The sequence below is a fragment of the Bufo gargarizans genome, chromosome 3, assembly GCF_014858855.1.
Source record: "Bufo gargarizans isolate SCDJY-AF-19 chromosome 3, ASM1485885v1, whole genome shotgun sequence".
NCBI classification, from domain to species: domain Eukaryota; kingdom Metazoa; phylum Chordata; class Amphibia; order Anura; family Bufonidae; genus Bufo; species Bufo gargarizans.
This window is the reverse complement of record NC_058082.1, coordinates 212,824,435-212,836,846: the sequence shown is the minus strand read 5'-3', so window position 1 is coordinate 212,836,846 and position 12,412 is coordinate 212,824,435. Positions and strand designations below refer to the sequence as shown.

The 12,412-nt window shown below is 44.0% G+C and overlaps 1 protein-coding gene across 1 annotated transcript in view; it reads left to right on the top strand.

Moving 5' to 3' along the window:
* The first annotated feature begins 6,946 nt into the window (after positions 1-6,946).
* Positions 6,947-12,412, top strand: part of NCK2 (NCK adaptor protein 2) — a 44,034-nt gene continuing 38,568 nt past the window's right edge. The window contains exon 1 of the mRNA XM_044285953.1: positions 6,947-7,156. The gene's annotated coding sequence lies outside the window, so the exon portion shown is untranslated. The remainder of the gene's footprint in view (positions 7,157-12,412) is intronic.

Sequence of the window (12,412 nt, the reverse complement as noted above, 5' to 3'; positions counted from 1 at the left end):
CTTTATTGCTGTTCAATTAAATTTGATGGGCTGGAGCATCATTTTTTTTGTTACAGCTCTTCAAATACATTGGGGAATTATAGGGATTTTGCTACTTTTTCACAGTATATTAAGCTACATTCCCACAATTGGCTCAATATTTTCAGCCTCAACCTTAAAGGGGGTAATGTCTAACTTCTGGGACCCTTACTATGTCTAAAGGGGCCAGAGCGCTGAATCACAGAGGTGCTCCTGCCCTTACTTTAATAGGGTTGTGTTGCAGTTCCCAGCATAGCTGGAGGGTAAGGTACTACTGTGTAGGGAAAAGCAGTGAAGGGGACAGAGTGCTACACCAAAGCAGTGACCCTTTCATTCTCAAGATTGGTGCAGGTCCAACAAGTAGTCCTATCGATATGCAATCATTTTATAAGAGGGATCAGCGCAACCTCCGGCACTCCAACTAGTAAGAAATTACAACTGCCAGCATGCTCCATTCATATCTATGGGAATTCCAAGAACAGCAGAGCAGGGGTGTCCTCTGGGATAGTTGTAGTTTCATTACAGCTGTTGTTTGCTGACCCTGCTTTATAAGATGGGAATAATATTTAAGGTTGATTTTTCATTGTAAGAACTTTGATGTAATAATTTTTTTCAACCCCTTCCTGGCATGTGCCGTACATGTATGGCAATCTGATCGAGAGGGCAGTGCAGGGGCCTGTCTGTATCTGAAAACTCTGATATCGGCTGATTAACCGGTTTGATGCCACCCTCAGATGCCTGGGTCAGTGTTAAGACTGAGACTGAGGGAGGGAGCTCCTTCTGTAACTCCATCAGCTACCCACAATGCGATCGCAGGGTGTCAATAGTTGCCATGGCATCTGGAAGCCTAAAAAGGCCTCTGGGCCTGCCATATACTGAAGCCTATCAGGCCTAGCCCCCAGGCTGCATGTCATAGGTAACTGTCAGTGTGAAACTGACAGTTTAAATGCATTACAAAACAGCATGCATTGTACTGCTATTGAATCAGCAATGAGACTTTCAAAAGTTAAAGTCCTATAATGGACTAAAATTAAAAGTGAAGCTTTTTTATTTTTAGTAAAAAAAAAAATTTATGTGAAAAAATAAAATAAAACTCCCCTTTCCCCTCATTAAGCCAGTTATGAATGTGAAAAATAGAACATTTTAAAAATAGATATATTCACATGATCTACCCTGTCAAGTGAATGCCACATCTGTATCGACTGGCTCGATAAAAATATCACATGATCTATCCTGTCAGGTGAATGCCATAAACTACAGTATGTCAGCAAAGCCATTTTTTTGCTACATTTCTTTATTCTGTTTCTCAAAAAGTGAACTAAAACGTGATCAAAATGTGATACAAACCCCAAAATAGAACCAATAATAATGGTAACTCATCCTGTGAACAATAAAAAAAACTAATGGTTCTGAGAAAATGTCTGTACTGGCACCCAGAGGATGTCCATTAGCAACATGGCACCCTAAACCAAGCCGTCAAAATCTGTACTGCAAAAGCCAAAAGGAGGTCTTTCCCTTCTGTAACCTGCAGCGTACCCAAACAGCAGTTTATGTTCATGGCATTTCTGTACCCAGTAGAACCAGCCTAACACTTTAAAGGGTGTGGTGTGTCTCATATGGCACCAGCTGGGCATAGCATATCTTGCATATTTTCATTTCACACAGTCTCAATAATTTCTTCATAACACCTGTGGCATCAAAATGCTCACTACACCCCCTAATATCTTGATGGGCAGAGTTTTCAGAATGGGGTTATTTCTTGGGATTCCATTTATTTTTTCAGCCTCTACAGTTGTCAGCACAAGATGCCTAAATCACCAGATCGAACCTCAAATGTGCATGGTGCTGTTGTATGTCCTGGCAAAAGATTAGGGCCACATGTAGGGTGTTTTAAAAACCAGGAAGTACGGCACAATAATAAAAGTGCTTGCTTTTCACACTGGACACAACATATTGGGCACTGAAGTGGAATATCTGTGTAAACATTGCACTTTTCACCTTGCACCATCTGCTATGAATTCATTTTTGCACATGGCGCTCTTTCTATTCCAAACCCTGCAGTGTGCCTAAACAGCAGTTTACAACCACGTATAGTGTGTTGCCGAATTAAATAGAAAATGAGGGGTGCTTTTCTCCTGTTACATTTTGTAAAAATGGAAAATCTGGAGCTAAAGCAACATTTTATTGGGAAAAAAGTACAGTGATCTCTCAAGATACAATGGCCCTAGGATACAATATTTTCAACATACAAAGGTCTTTTCTGACCCATCGTAAGTTAAAAACTAGACTCAACATACAATGTCTCAGGCCCAGATCCAACCAGTCAAGGCCACTTCTCTGGTAAATGGCTGTATTAGTTGTTGGTTAGCAGCTATTCCTGACTGTTGTATGTAAGGACTTGTTCTATCTGTCTCAGTTATCTGCTTATTTTTCTTAAATCTTCATTTTCTCTTATCTTGGTTGACATTTTGGGGCTTTGGAACCGATTACTCAACTTACAAAGGTTTCAACATACAATGGTCCTCCTGGGACCAATAATATTGTATCTTGAGGGACCATTATATATTTTATTTTCACAGAAAAGTATTTCTAAATTCTATGAAACAGCTTTGGGGTCAAAGCACTCACGACACCCTTTCAAGAATTCCTTGAGGGGTGTAGTTTCTGAAATGGAGTCACATTTTGTGGTTTTCCACTGTAGGGGTATCTCAGGGTCTACACAATTCATATCCAACAGGTACCTTATAATGAATACATAACTTTTATTGTACAATTGCTAAAATAGCGCTAATATTTAGACGTCCATGATAAAATTGTGCAAAACTACGTTAAACCGCAGCGCCACCTATTACTAGGGTTGGGGGGCTCTGATACTTGGTCTCTTACAACTATTTGGTGCCAATCCTAATATCCTGTGCTAACTAGCGGTCCTCCTTGTCCCTGCGCCACGAGAGTGACTGCCCAGCTTAGTCATAAGCTAAGGGAAGGACCAGTATGCTTATCAACAGTAAATGTACACAACTTGTCCCAGCTACATAGGTAAGTAGGGGACCTCAATACAAAAAGATTGTCCAAAAATTGTCCTAACGCGTTTCGTTGGTTACAAGCCAACTCATCGGGGGACTCATCAAATCATAAGTGTCTAAATTGTGAAGACACAGGGTATCAAATTCAATTGCTCCCAACCAGGTTGGCGATGGTCAATCGCCCCAATCCTGGATATATATTGTATTCAGCACATATTCATATGGACTCAAATAAGACTGCAATACATAAACATTCGCTCAATGATAGTCCAAACATCAAAAAGCCTCAAGATAGTTAGCTCTCCTCCTCATGTGTAGGTAGACATAGAGTGGAGTTAGCCTCCTGTGTGTGGCAGTGGTGAGAGCGGCGTCCACAATGGCGATTTTTAAACACAGCCGGCTGGGTTAGAAAAATATATTAAAAAATCGCCATTGTGGAGGCCGCTCTCACCGCTGCCACACGCATGGGTGGGTTTTGGTTTCCGCCGGGTTCTCCGGTTTCCTCCTACACTCCAAAAGACATACTAATAGGGACCTTAGATTGTGAGCCCCATTGGGGACAGTTGGATGCTAATGTCTGTAATACACTGCGGAATATAGTAGGGCTATAAAAGTGCATAAAATAAATAAATAAATATAATGTACATAATCGTGGACAAAGTAGGACATGCTTCTGCTATGTCACCGTGGACCCCGCGGTCCATGGAAAACCACTGATGTGCGAATACACACATTAAAGTCAATAGATACTTGAGTGGTCCGTGGAGACCATGGACAGCACACGTCCATGTATAAAAGAGGGCTAACACAAAGTAAGAGATCTACTTTTATATATGCAATTATGCCACATACCAAGGGTTTGCAATCTATAAATCCATGGGGCAGAGTCTATTCGGCTCAAAATACAGTGAAAATAGTCTTCTGGTAAATATTAACTCTTTTGAAGTTCAAGTTATCTTTTAAGAATTAGTACTTCTGAAGAAGTGCAGCTAGGTGGAAGGTTCTCAAGGTGCAAGACGGGATACACATTCCAAGACGTACAATTACATCCATAGTCCTAATCCCATGTTTATCAGTAGTAATGAGCGAAGTATTGAAAACGTGTTTCGGCTGCTTCGTCATAAAGCGCATTTCTTTGTAAGTAGTGGGAGCAACGATAGGGAGAGGTGATTGTGCCGCCCCCGTTATTGTACCCCACAGATGACACGTTCATAGCTGATTGTGGCATCTGAAAGAAATAATACAGTGTAAAATAAAAAATTAAATCATACTTAGGCCTCATGCACACAACTGTATGTGTATTGCGGATCCGCCCAAAAAAAAAACGGATGAAGTCTGTATGGCATCCATATTTTTTTTTGCAGATACGTTATTTTTGCGGATCCATTATAATAATGCCTATCCTTGTCTGCAAACTAGAAAAAAATAGGACATGCACTATTTATTTTGCGGGGCTATGGAACGGACATACTGATGCGTACACCACATGGTGTGCTGTCCGCATTTTTTGTGGACCCATCTAAATGAATGGGTCTGCATCCTATCAGCAAAAAACTAACAAAAAAAAAACGGAAATGGACAAGGAAACAAAATACGGTCATGTGCATGAGGCCTTATCCTCATCCATTTGATTACGAAGAGCTGGCCCCCGCCATCTTGATTGAGGATATAGTGTGAAATCTTGAGCGGCCCGTGATGACGATATCACGTCAGCTGGTGTGGTGGGGTCATACATTACCGCACACAGGGTTTCTTACAATCAAGATGGTGGCGGCCCGCTCTTCGTGCTGAAACAGATGAGGTAATATGATTTATTATATATGCCTCGACTCACTACCACGAGACACAAGGAAGTCCAGCTTTGCGGCAGATCAATTTTTCCCTGAAATTCGGATTGAATTTCACTTCGTCCAGATCAATTCGCTCACCACTATTCATCACCTAGATTGCGGATAGGAGATGAAGGGGCTGTCACATGAAAATGATTTATCACCTGTCCACAGGATAGGTGACAAATAGTGTTGAGCAAATCGAGCTTCGGATCTGAAGTTGATTTGTTCTAACACTGTGTTATAATTTATGTCTCCATACAGCATTAAAATGTATTGGCTCCGCGGAGGCAAAATTTGTTTCAGTGGAAGTCGTGTGAGACTTCCGTGAATTAATTTGGTATTCATTTCAAATCAGCAATCCGAACTTTGGATTGCTAATTTTACCTGCGACTTCCATACAGCATTAAATTGAAGCGTTGGAACGAATCAACTTCGGATCTATGATTCAAAGGTCCATTCGCTCATCACTACTGATAAATATCGGATCTCAGGAGGTGGAATCACAAGGAGATCAACAACTCCCATCTCTGACACATCAGTCCACCGTCTATGGGACAGGCCTTTTTTTCTTCCGTTTGGATTTAGAAATTGTCGATTGTTTGTGTGATTTATTTATTTTTGGGTGGATTTCATGCTTTGTAATGCAACACTGTGCGCAACACTGCATCAATAACCGCAACTAACACATGCAAAGAAATCTGTACAGATTGTTGGGGTTATTTATTAATCTAGGCGTATTTCTGGCGCAGATTGCCCCTTTGTTTGTAAACCTGCCTCTGTGTGCAGGTAGCCTATGGGTATGGCCTCACGGGGCGAACACTCAGGCTATATGCATACAACCGTATGTGTTTTGCGGTCCGCATCTATATCCGTATGCCAGCTGTTTTTTTTGAGGATCCATTGTAACAATGCCTAAAACGGACAAGAATAGGACGTTGTTATTTTATTTTATTTTTTTGCGGGGCTACTTAACGGACATATGGATGCAGATAGCACACGGTGTGCTGTCCGCATTTTTTGCAGACCTATTGAAATGAATGGATCTGCATCCTAGCCGCAAAAAAAAAAAAAAACAGAACGGACACGGAAACAACGTTGGTGTGCATGTAGCCTAAATGAGGGACATTTATCAAGACGGGTGTTCCGATACGCACCGAGAAACCACACGGATGCACTCCGTAGTGGTTCCGTACCACTCCTTCCGGATTGCTGACCCATTCAAATGAATGGGTCTGCATCCATGATACAGCGTGAACACAGCTGCATATTGCGGACCCGCTGTTTGTGGGCCGTAATACAAGCACTGAGCCCTAAAAGACTACTAGAAAACTGGATTAGATTTTTATTTTTAAAGGTGGGGGAGACGACGACGACCCAATGTAATGATAGACAATCATTAATTTCCTCCCTCCTCACCAACCCTAATGTATAACACATAACCCATTGACACCACATGCCTCCTGCCATGTACGCGTAAATCGTGCCCACCAGTGGATTATAGTGGGCTCCTCCGTAATCCTGGATTCGCACAGAGCGTTTTTCCTTTATTTTCTTTGGTGTTTTTTATGCTGAGACTTTAAAGTTAGTATAAAGTGGAATATAAACCGTACGACATACAAAGAAAGGTTGGGCTCCTTTCACATCTGTGTCCGAAGCTCCGATAGGGCCTGCGGCGGGCCCCCATCCCGGCCGGGCCCTCGGACCAGGTCCGAAGTGCCCAACCTGTCAGTCCGCCCCTGGATAGGGGCCTCTCTCACATAAATTGTCAAAAAATACGAAAACATATTTTTTTTTTTCCTGCACACCTCCTGACACATTCAGTATGGCTAGTGTGAACGAGGGCTTAGTCTATTCCTTGCCTAGTGACCTCCATAATAGCTTACGCCGTTCTCTTCACATGGCATGCTAATAAATCAGGCTCAGACGACTGGATGCAATGTACAGTGCAGCAGTGCACCCATGACAGGAGCGGCAGAGCCGGTCACGTGACGCAGGGTCCCGGGAGAGTACCGCTGTCAGGTGACGGCTGGTGAGGAGACGGCGCGGGCACGCGGGCGGGTGCGCGCGCAGGCGGGAGGTGACAGCCGGGGAGCGCGCGGTGTCGGTTGGCCGGAGAGAGCTGCCAGGAGGTGGAGGAGAGAGAGAGAGAGAGAGAGAGAGAAAGAAAGAAAGAAAGGAGGAAAGTGGGCAGGCACCGACAGGAAGAGCCGTAGAAGAAGCCGGGCCTGTGACCGAGAGTCCCGGCAAACGAAGCGAGCAGGATCCTGGGAGCTGCGGGAGGTGAGTGAGTGTGATGGGGATACCCAGATGTTCTCCCCGAGGCCTGCTGCTCTCCAGCCTTTGTCACAGCCCTCCCCTCCTTGGGCTGCGCTCTCCTCCCCTGGGGGTCTCTCTTCCCCTCAGGGGCTCTGCTCCCTGTCCTCATGTGGCACGGTCCGTCCTCGATGTGGGACCCGAGTCCTGCCTGCAAACTTTCCGGCTGCTGGAAGTTTTCTGTGGATGGTGAGCTCCCATCATGTGCTGCTGTGCCACAGCCACCATATGGCACTGGGGGGGTACCCTGTGGCAATATATATAATAAAAAGTGTTACCCCCCCCTCTCCATAGGTGGTCACCTAAGGGGCGGCATAATTGACCATTGACCCACCCACTCCATGTGACAGGTATCTGCAGCTGGCACCAGACTTTCTGGTTGTGGCTGTGCCTCTAAAAATCTAATCCCAGCTATCTTCATGTTCTGTTTTTTTTTTTTTTTTTTTTTTGCGGGGCATCTTTTGCCACCCCATTGAAATGAATGGGTCCACGTCTGATCCGCTCCTGTGAATGGACCCTACGTGGTGGTAATTTTCTCATTCGGAAGAGAAAAACACAGAACAGGTGCACACCTTATGTCTGGGGAGGCTCCGGTCCTGGTTTTGGCTCACAATCACTGACCAAACACTGAGGTGTGAATAAGGCCTTAGACCAGGTTCACATCACCTCCGTCAGAGAAAGAGAATAGCGGAAGTGTCGGATAGGGCACATAACTGACCCGAACAGACTTCATTGACTACAGTGGGGTCCGACATATCTGCTCTGAATCCCGTTGTTTTTTTTTTACTGGAGAAAACAGTCCAGAGCTCAGGAAGAGCAGAGATTAGAATGAATAACTTACAAACTATCTCTTGTCTGGCGTATATGACATGTGTCCCCCTACTCCGCCATTAGCCTTCCATACCCGCCATGAGCAGCTGCTCTTCCTGTGTAATCGGTGCGGGTGCCTCTTATTACCACAATCCTTCTTTCTTACTTGCTGCTCAGACGTCTTGATGCATTTTTATGGTGTTCGCTTATCAGTGTACTTTGGCACAGATACTTTCTGTTCTCAATCTACGCTGTAAATTAGGCCCTTTATATCGTGTTGTATGATACTTGCAGTTCATAGGTAAGGGTACTTTCACACTAGCGTTTTTCTTTTCTGGCATAGAGTTCCGTTACAGGGGCTCAGTACCGGCAAAGAACTGATCAGTTTTATCCCCATGCGTTCTGAATGGAGAGTAATCCGTTCAGGATGCATCAGGATGTCTTCATGCTGCGTCTTGTTATGCAGCATGCTACGGTTTTATCTCCGGCAACAAAAACTGAAGACTTGCCTGAATGCCAGATCTGGCATTTTTTCCCGTAGGAATGTATTAGTGCCGGATACGGCATTTAGAATGCTGGATCCGTCTGCGCAGACCGAAAAAAATGTGAAAAAAATAAATGCTGGATCAGTTTTTCCGGATGACACGGGAAAGACGGATCCGGCATTTCAATGCATTTGTAAGACAGATCAAGATCCTGGTCAGTCTTAAAATGCAATCAGTTGGCATACGTTTTGACGGATCCGGCAGGCAGTTCCGGCGACAGAACTGCCTGCCGGATTCCTCTGCCGCAAGTGTGAAAGTAGCCTGATAATGCATTATAATACTCGCTCATACAGCCGTCATATGACAGATACATCAGGCAGAGTATAACACCAGCCTAAGGGCTCATTCATACGACCATATCCGTTTTTGTGGCCCGCAAAAACATGGATACCAGCCGTGTGCTTTCCACATTTTGCAGATCAGAACGCCCTTCTTCATGATAGAAATGCCTATTCTTGTCCGCAAGAATGGAATGTTTTTTCTTTTTTTTTCTTTTGCGAGCCAGCAGAATGGAATGTCCTGTTCGCATCTTTTTCAGCCCCGTTAAAGTGCGGATCGGATGCGGACAGAAAACATAATCGCGAACATGACCCCTTAGGCTGTAGATTTTACGTACACAGTTTATCACCCTATTGTGGTGAACGTTAGTTGCAAATTATGGCGTGCACCATAATTTGTGACTTTGTAATTGAATGGGTCCACATCCGATCCGCAAAATTAAAGAACGGATGTGGACATAAAAATGTGGTCGTGTGAATGATCCCCTAGGCTGTGTCGTCACTTAGGGAGAATTTCTTACTGTTCTGCTTTTATATAAATAAAGCCAAGTTCCGCAGTGTAGACCAGATTCAGAAGACCGGGATGTGCCAGTTTTTATTTCCGGATGCATTCATTTTAATGAAGCTTGGATGGAAAACGAGGAAATAATTTTGCAAGTTGAGACTTTGTTTCAAAAACCAGAAGTGAGAATTGCACCATCAAGGCCTCTTTCACTCATCCGTGACAAGATGATCAGGGATTCATCCTCGAAGGATCTGTGTTTGGTCCGTGTGTCATGTGTATTCCACGGACACTGCTCGGCTGAAGATTAATTTCCGGCATCCGTTCTAACAACCATCTGTGAAAACAAGGATGTCACCTGTGTCGTGTCCATGGTTTTCAGGGACCCATTGACTATAGTGTGTGTAAGAGATCCGTAGTCACGGACAAAAATAAGGCATGCTTCCCACCCCCACACATTAAAGTCAATGTGTGGGTGTTCTGTCCGTGGAAACCATGGACAGCACGAGTCCTTGCCAAAGAGGCCAAAGTTTGCTAGGTCTGTGTGCTATGAGGATGCAGCCTGCTTGCACACAAGACTGTAGTCTCAATTAGGCCTTAGACTATGTTCACATCTCTGGCAGGTAATCCATCAGAGGATCGTATCCGGTATAGCTGGACAGTGCCGCACTCCGTCACATTACCATTGGCTATAATGGGATCTGGTGGGATTTCTGCTGGACAAATTCTGCTGCATGCAGTGCTATGTGTCTGGCATCCGCCGGATACCCATCACATCCCGTTATACGCAGCGGTGGTCCGTCGGTGCCTGGTGGTGTCCGGCTATGTCGGATATGGTAACTCCGGTAGTTTGTACCTCTGCTGGTATAGCCTACCGGATACACGTCCAGGAGATGTGCATGTAGCTTTAGTGTTTTGATTTCCTTGTTTTCAGGATCACTGCTTGGTGTCAGTGGATGGAAAAAATCTTGTTTATCTCCAGGGACTGAAAACATGCATAAACTAAATTACTTCTAAACGGCTTGGTTTCCATGCCAGATAGGGCTGTGTTCAGATGCAGAAGAATGTTCACAAATTTATGGCAGAATATGCATGTGTTAGTGCCCCTTCCTTCGCATCTTAAGCCAAGTTCACACTTCATTTATTCGGTCAGTTATTTCCATCAGTTATTGTGAGCCAAAACCAGGTGTGGGTGAAAAACACAGAACAGGTGCACATCTTTCCAATACACCTTAAGGGCTCATGCACCCGATCGTATGTATTTTGAGGTCCGCAAAAAACGGATCAGCAAAAAATACGGATGACATCCATGTGCATTCCGTATTTTGTGGAACAGAACAGCTGGCCCCTAATAGAACATTCCTATTCTTGTCCGTAATGTGGACAATAATAGGACATGTTCTATTTTTTTGCAGAACAGAAAAAAGGAAATACGGAAACGGAATGCACACGGAGTAACTTCCGTTTTTATTGAAATTAATGGTTCTGTATATGGCCTGCAAAAAACCCGAAACGGAACAGACACTGAAAGAAAATCTGTTCGTGTTTATGAGGCCTAATTCTGAGAAGGCTTAAAGGGAACCTGTCACCGGGATTTTGGGTATAGAGCTGAGGATATGGGTTGCTAGATGACCGCTAGCACATCCACAATACCCAGTCCCCATAGCTCTGTGTGCTTTTATTGTGTAAAAAAACCGATTTGATACATATGCAAATTAACCTGAGATGAGTCCTGTCCCTGACTCATCTCACATACAGGACTCATCTCAGGGTAATTTGCATATGTGTCAAATAGTTTTATTTTACACAATAAAAGCACACAGAGCTTTGGGGACTGGGTATTGCGGATGTCCTAGCGGCCATCTAGCAACCCATGTCCTCAGCTCTATACACAAAATCCAGGTGACAGGTTCCCTTTAAGTACTGGTCTTGGTTCACAATAACTGACCAAATAACTGAAGTGTGAACTCAGCCTTACTGTACAAGCTATCAGTACAGAAAAGCTATTTGTGCTGCTTGTGACCTCCCGAGCGCACCAGAATTGCCTGCACTGCTGACCCCTCTCCCTCTGCATAGGGGTTTACTAGGTTTGGCGCTGGGATGATAGCGGTGCAGGTAATGGAAGTGTTGCCTCCAGTTTATAGCGCCTTTGGTATCTATTAAAGCGGTTGTCTAGGATTTTTTATTTTACTTGTGAAGGTCTTACTGCCATGTGAGTAGGACCTTATACAGACCTTTGACAAAATGTGTTTTTAGCGTGCTCTTCATAGGTTACGTCACATGCATCGTTTGGATCTATCTGAACTCAAACAGGCAGAAAAAAAAATTCCCCCCCCCCTTAACCACTTAACGTTGTACATGTATGGAGAGTGTAAAAATCCTATTTACCCTAATAGATCTCTAAAAAATAAAAAACCACCAATATATATAAAAAAAAAAAGCTTAAATCGCCCCACTTTCCCAATTTTACATATAAAAATATATAAACAAGAAAAATAAACATATTAGATATTGCCGTGTCCAAAAATGTCTGAACTATTAAAATATAAGAAAAAAAAATCCTTTGCGCTAAACGCTGTAACAGAATAAAATGAAAAACACGCGATTCACCTTTTTTTTTTTTTTTTTTTTTTGTCACCTTGTCCCCCCCCTTAAAAATGTAATAACAATGATCAAAAAGTCATACCAATAAAAACTACATTTGATTACAGAAAAAACAAGCCCTTAAAGGGGTTGTGCGGATTCAGAGCTGAACCCGGACATACCCTTATTTTCACCCAGGCAGCCCCCCTGATGCTAGCTTTGGAGCCTCTCGTGCTCCGATGCTCTCCCTTGACCTGCGCTAGATCGTGCAGGGCACGGGCTCTTTTGTTTACAATCGCACACTACTGGGCAGAAGCTTCCGCACAACGTCACCGGCTCTGATGAGCGTGCTTTAGTGCTGCCCTAACCGTTTTACTGGCTAGGGCAGCGCTAAAGCCTGCCCATTAGTGCCGGTGATGTCATCGGGCTTCCTGGCAGCCCCATGGAGAGCCCCGGTACGTCACCGGAACTTCTGAAAATGCTTTTGCCCTGCGCGACTTAGCGC